At 41.2% G+C, this 7,435-nt stretch overlaps 1 pseudogene; it reads left to right on the top strand.

Annotated features, from left to right (window-relative positions):
• The first annotated feature begins 4,559 nt into the window (after window positions 1-4,559).
• On the top strand, window positions 4,560-6,263 carry LOC102828479 (annotated as a pseudogene).
• Window positions 6,264-7,435: the final 1,172 nt, after the last annotated feature.

Raw genomic sequence — 7,435 nt, 5'->3', positions numbered from 1 at the left:
ATTCCTATAGACAAATTTTGGTACAGAGGAAACACAACATACCAAAACTTTTGGGACACAGTGAAAGCGATGCTGAGAGGACAATTTATTGCAATAAATGCACACATCCAAAAAAGAAGAAAGAATCAAAATCAATACATTAACACAGCATCTACAACAATTAGAAACAGACCAACAGAGCAAACATACAGCCACCAAAAGAAAAGAAATAATAAAGATTAGAGCAGAAATAAATGAGATAGAAAACAGAAAAACTATACAAAGAATCAACAGGACAAGAAGCTGGTTCTTTGAAAGGATTAACAAAATTGACAGACCACTGGTAAACCTAACAAAAGAGTGAGAAGACACAAATAACATGCATTAGAAGCTACATGGGCAATGTCACAAAGGAACCAAAGGAAATCAAAAGGATAATAACAGAATACTATTAAAAGTTGTACTCCAACAAATTTGAAAACTTAGAAAAGATGGATACATTTTTAGAAAAACATGACCTACCTAAACTTACACAAAATAAAGTAGAAAACCTGAAACAAAGGACTTATACAAAGAAAACTACAAAACACTATTACAAGAAACCAAAAGAGACCTACAAAAATGGAAGAATGTACCATGCTCCTGGACAGGATGACTTAACATTTGTGAAGATGTCAATACAGCCCAAAATAGTTTACACATATAATGCAATCCCAATCCAGATTCCAATGACATTCTTCAAAGCGATGGAAAAAACAATTACAAATTTTATATGGAAAGGAAAGAGACCCAGGATACGCAAAGCACTGCTTACAAAGAAGAAGAAGGTTGGAAACCTCTCACTCCCCAATTTCAAAATTTATTACATGGCTCCAGTGGTCAAAAAAGATTGGTACTGGTACAATGAAAGATACATCGATCAATGGAACAGAATTGAGAATCCAGAAATTAACCCATCCACATTCAGCCAACTGATATTTGACAAAGTACCTAAATATGTCTCATGCAGAGGTGATTAGTCTCTTCAACAGATGGGGCTGGCAGAACTAGAAAGCGGTGTGCAAAAGATTGAAACAAGACCTTCACCTCACGCCTTATACAAAAACGAACTCAACATGGATTAAAGACCTAAATGTGAATCCCAGAATTATGAAGGCCCTCAATGAAAAAATAGAGACAAATGTGAGGGCACTAATTCAGAGATACCCAGACTACCAAACATTTTGAAAACTACAGAAACAAAAATAGACAAAATAGATGATTGGGACATATTAAAAATTAAAAACTTATATGTATCAAAGACTTCACCAGAAGAATAAAAAGGAAACTCACAGAATGGAAAAAAGTCTTTTGCAATGACACATAGACAAGGTACTCATTTCTAAAATATATAGGAAACTACAACACCTCTACAAGAAAAAGACAAATAACCCAATTTAAAAATGGGCACAGGACACGAACAGATACTTCACCAATGAGGAGATCCGGGCAGCCAACAAACATATGAAGAAATGTTCACGTCACTAGCCCTTGTTGTTGTTGTTAGGTGCCATCAAGTCGGTACCGACTCATAGTGATCCTATGCACAGCAGAACGAAACACTGCCTGATCCTGGGCCAACCTCACTATTGTTGCCACGCTTGAGTCCATCGATGCTGCCACTTGGCCAATCCATCTTGTTGGGGGTCTTCCTCTTTTTCTCTGACCCTCCACCCTACCAAACATGATATCCTTCTCCAGTGACTGGTCCCTCATGACAATATGTATGAAGTATGAGAGACGAAGAGAGATGCAAATCAAAACAACAATGAGATATCATCTCACACCAGCAATAACAGCAAAGATTAAAAAAGTAGAGGACAATAAATTCTGGTGAGGATGTGGAGAGACTGGGACACTCCTGCATTGCTGGTGGGATTTCAAAATGATCCAACCTCTCTGAAAAGCAATATGGTACTTCCTCAGAAGGTTGGAAATAGAAATACCTTATGATCCAGCAATTCCTCTACTTAGTATTTACCCACAAGAAATATGAGTCATAACACGAGTTATGCACACCAATGTTCATAGCAGCACTATTTACAATAGCAAAAAGATGGAGACAGCCTTAGTGTCCATCAACTGAAGAATGGATAAACAAACAGTGGTACATACACACAATGGAATATTGTGCTACCTTGAAGAATAACAAGGAAGCTGCAAGCCATTGCATAACATGGATGAACCTTGAATACATTACGTTGAGTAAAATTAGTAAAGTCACAAAAGGAGAGATGCTGAATAGGACTAGTACTGTAAAAGACTAAGAAAAAGACCCATACTAAAGGGGAAGGGAGGATTCTTTGCTTGTTACTGGGATGTGGGAGGTTGGGTGAGGGGAGGGAGGGAAAAGTGGAGCATAGGGTAGGGAACAGATACAGAATAATTTGGGTGTAGGGAGAGGGCAGTACACAGGAAGGGGGAAAAAATGGAAGACCAAAGCAGACCGGAAAAAATTAGGAGGCTTTGCATGGGCTAAGTGGAACAGAGGTAAATAATGATGTATGCACAACCTTGGAACAACAGGACTCTGGGATACAGGGATTGAGACATGGTTGGAACGGGCAAAAGGGGGGAAATAATCTTAAAATGCTTGACTGTGTTTTGAAACTTGGTTTCCCTGGCATACCATTATACAGTAGACACTTGAGGGGGAGAGAAAGGAATAGCCAGAAATATCACTGTAGAAAGCTTGTAAGTCCGTCTTCTGCCTATAACTGATTGGAATACTTAAAATGGGGCTACATCGTGCCCAGGGAAGGAGGCTTCCTGAGGAGGCTCTGCATTATATAAGACCATAGGTGGACTCCTGAACAGCATCCAGAATCTTCAGAGCTGGGAAATTTCCACTTGAAAGGGCAAACAGACCAGCCTGGAGCAGCTAGAAGAACAGAAGATACTTCTTGAGAGAAAGACCAACAGGAAAGTTACAAAACAATAAAGGCAGTACCACTGATTACTACAAGAACAAGCAAGTTACTCACCCAGGAGACATCAAGGCAAGTAGTCAGATCCCCTCAGAGCAAACCCCCTTCCAACACTAAGACTCAATGGGAATACATGCTCTGATGGGTGACCATGTTCATCACTGATAAGGGGAAGTGAGGGAAAAACAACAATGAAGTTGCAAGCTAAGCCCTACAACATTCAATAGACTCCTGTGAACCCAGGTGGAGACCTGGTTGGCCAGCAGTATGGCAAGACCTGGAGACTCTTTTTTTTTTAAAATGTTTTATTGTGAATTATGTGATAGTTTACATGGGAGAACATTACTTTTACATTCATTCTATCTTATATTGTTTCATTTCCATGGTTACAATCCCCTCCATGCATCATCAACCAACCAAAGGGTATATCCTACATGCCTGTTCCCCCCCCCCACACACACACATACACCACTACTCGCAACCCCCAACCCTCCCTCCCCAGTTGTCAGTACACAGCCCCTCTCCCTCTCTGGGTCTAAAGTCCCCAACTGCTCCATCTCTCCATGTCATCGTCTCTGCCTCCATCTCAGGGATCACTGCTTCTCTTGGTAGGGTCCCGCTCTCCACTAGAGTGGAGAGTAAAACGTCCAGCTGATAAGAAGAGAGGGCATATGCACAAGAACACCCACACTTGCAGATAATACCCACTTGACATGGTTTCAATGAATGGATGATCAGAGCTCAACTAGAAGAGGAAAAAAAGAGTAATCTGATACAATTTGATGTACTTGACTTACACCTTTGGATGCAGCAGCTCAAAAGAGGGAACAAATCTTTACAGTGAGGATCATTCCCACCCCCTCTATACAGAGTAGACAGGGATGGGCAACTTGAAATTTGGCTACCCAAATGTGGGGGAGGCGCTACAAAGGCAAGAAGTGACTTACTGGCTTACAAGCTTTCAAGAGGGAACCTAGATCCAGAGGGCGTGGAGGAAGGTAGGATCTCCATTGAGTAGTATCCAATCTGTCTGGGCAGGGCTGATGAAAGGAGATGTGGATAGGTCTCTTGTGATTCAATAGTGAATAATTGTTATCAGGACTGACTGTGGGGATTGGAAATGTAAAGGTAGATGTTTTGTAGCAAAAGAAGGGGAGTGAGTGACTTAGCAGTCTAGGAGCGGAGGTCTCTGGAACCATCAAGGGAGAAGAGTGGAGAGCCGGACCCTACCCAGAGAAGCAGTGATGCCAGAGATGGAGGCAGAGAAGATGACGTGGAGAGATGGAGCGGCTGGGGACTTTAGACTTAGAGAGGGACAGGGGCTGTGTGCTGAGGACTGTGGGGCAGGCTTGCTGAGTATACCCTTTGGTTGGTTGATGATGCATGGAGGGGATTGTAACCATGGAAATGAAATGATATACGACAGGATGAATGTAAAGCTAATGTTCTCCCATGTAAACTATCACATAATTCACAATGAAACATTTTTTTAAAAAGACACTGATGATTTTACTTCTGCTTTCATGGGTATTGATGGTTGATCCAAGCAAAATGAAGCCTTTGGCAACTTGAATCTTTTCTCCATTTATCATGATGGAGCAGTTAGGCGACATCATGGGGCAGTTAGAAGATGCCATGGGGCAGTTACGAGACACCGTGGGGCAGTTAGGAGATAAGGTGGGGCAGCTAGGAGACACTGGAGCAGTTAGGAGACACTGTGGAGCAGTTAGGAGATATTGTGGGGCAGCTAGGAAACACCGTAGTAGTTAGGAGACACCGTGGAGCAGTTAGGAGACACTGTAGGGCAGTTAGGAGACACTGTGGAGCAGTTATGAGATACTGTGGGACAGCTAGGAGACACTGGAGCAGTTAGGAGACACCGTGGAACAGTTAGGAGATACCGTGGGGGCAGTTAAGAGACACTATGGAGCAGTTCTACTCTGTTACACAAGGGATGGTCATGAGTCAGAATTGATTCAACGTCAATTCAGTAACAACACAGCCACCTGCAATAAAACTACATAAAAAGGAAGTAAGGAAGTGATGACCTGAGGAATCAGGGTTATGACTACCTGGAAGGGAGGGGATACCTCCGTCAGTTCAAACCCACCAGCTTCTCTGAGGGAGAAAGATGAGGCTTTTTGCTCCCATTAAGATTCACAGTCTTGGAAACAGAAAGGAGCAGTTCTACTCTATCCTATGGAGTCACTCTGAGTCTAAAAGAACCCAATGCAGTGAGTTTAGCATTGGGTGGGTTCATAGGTTCACTATTAAAAATAACAATTAAATATGTAAGCAAGAGAGCTGCAGGTGTACCAGTTTGCTAACCACAAGATCAGCAGTTCAAACTCACCAGTGGCTGCTCAGGGGAAAGATGAGGCTTTCTGCTCACTGTAAAGATTTATAGTCTTGGAAACCCTACATAGGGTTACTATTAGTCAGAACCTGCAAGATGACACCTAACAACAGCAACCTAAGTAGCTAACTAAATAAATAAAGGTAGGCTATGCACAGACCAGAGTCTCTGATGGTTCAAACAGTTAATACACTCAGCTTCTAACTGAAAGTTTAAAGGTTTGAGTCAACCCAGAGGCACCTCAGAAGAAAGACCTGGCAATATAATACTGAAAAATTAACTCTCAAAAACCCTCTGAAGCGTGGCGAAGAGGTTTCTCTGACCAAATTCAAGAATAAGAATGTGAAACAGAGAAGGTGATAATCATCTGAACGTCTTTGTGGGAAGCGTTCATGAAGGGCAAGGCTTCGCACTTTGAAGAAAATTGAAGATTCAGCAAATTTACAAGAAATTGCTATAGAAGAAAAAAAAGGCTCAAACTTTACAGGAATCCCAGTTTACAAATCGATGCCCAGATCATCTGAAACATCTCTATTTAGCTGAAGAAGAAAGACTCATGAAGCAGATTAGGAAAACTCATCAACCTTTGCCAGAAAAACAAATTGACCAACCTTTTCCAGAAGTACAAGTTGGCCAACCTTTGCCAGAGGAGCAATGTAGCATTGGCCAGCCTCTGCCAGAAGAATAATGTGGCAAAACAGTAAACTCCTTTTATTCAAAAGAAGAATAAAAGGAAAACATCAAATCAAAAAGCACAAGAAGAATATGCACAAGTACAAGCCAAGAGAGCTGCTAAGAAACAAGAATTCAAAAGGAGAAAACGAGCGAGAAGAAGCTCAGACTCAACAAAAAGAAGAAAATGAAAGTGTTCAAAATATTGAGCAAAAAGACTAAAAAGGGCCAAGCCAAATTTGAATTTGCAAATGGAATATCTTCTTCAAAAAATACAAAATAGAAATTAAATCACCAATTTGTCCATAATCAAGGATTAACATATCTGCTATCTGTTAAAAAAACAAACAAACAAACAAAAAAAAACCTCTGTGGAGCACAGTTCCACTCTGACACAAATGGGGTCATCATGAAGTCAGAGTTGACTTGACAGCAACTGCTAACTGGTATGCATGGACCACTAATGGGAATGTGTTTCACACCAAGAATTATATAATTGCACCAGATGTTAATTTAAAAAAAAATTGAGCAATTAAAATAATTACAAAAGAGGGTGAGTAGTGATGTAGAAGAAACAAGCTTGGCCATGAGCTATAATTATTGAAGCTGAATGTTGGGTACATACTTGTATGTGGTTGAGATGTTTCATCTTAAAAAAAATAAAGGAAAGAAAGTTGAGAGAACCAAGGGTGGAGGGTGCCCTGTGGACTGTTTGACCTCTCACCCAAGGGTCAGTCTCCTCTGTTTTTTGTGCCTCCTCACCTGACAAATTCCTTGCCATCTGATAACTGTTTCTCCTTTCATATCTTCATAGTTCTAATTGCTCCAAGAGAAAATTGGAGTCTTCTCTTTATACTAATGCAAGAACTGCTGGGCTCTGACCCACCTTGACATCGTGAGTCCATGCATGGTACAGTGATGAGGAAGGAGCCGGGGGAGACAGAATGACATGGCATAGAACCCAGGCGCCTGGAGGTGGGGGTGAACAGCACAAAGACCAAGGTAACTGAGACAACATGTTGAAAGGCTCCAAAGGATTTCATTAACTAAGAATAAGGTTTTGCCTTTCCATTTGCTCCCTCAAGATTTCTTAAGGCTCTTCAGTTAACGAGTATTACAAAAACAGTTTTCTTTGCCACACCACATTCCCAGTAAGTAGTGTAGTTTTCAGTTTGCCTTCCCATGTCATACTTGTGAGGGAGAACTAAGAGATACACTGATCACTCATACTTTACGTCAACTTTAAAAAAAAATGTTTTATTGTGAATTATGTGATAGTTTACATGGTAGAACATTAGATTTACATTCATCCTATCGTATATCATTTCATTGACATGGTTACAATCCCCACCATGCATCATCAACCAACCAAAGGATATACCCTGCAAGCCTGCCCCTGGTCATCAGCACACAGCCCCTCTCCCTCTCTGGGCCTAAAGTTCCCAGCCACTCCATTTCTCCA

This window comes from Chrysochloris asiatica, unplaced genomic scaffold (assembly GCF_000296735.1).
Source record: "Chrysochloris asiatica unplaced genomic scaffold, ChrAsi1.0 scaffold00186, whole genome shotgun sequence".
Lineage (NCBI taxonomy): Eukaryota > Metazoa > Chordata > Mammalia > Afrosoricida > Chrysochloridae > Chrysochloris > Chrysochloris asiatica.
The sequence above is the reverse complement of the archived record's forward strand: the minus strand, read 5'-3'. Positions and strand labels throughout refer to the sequence as shown.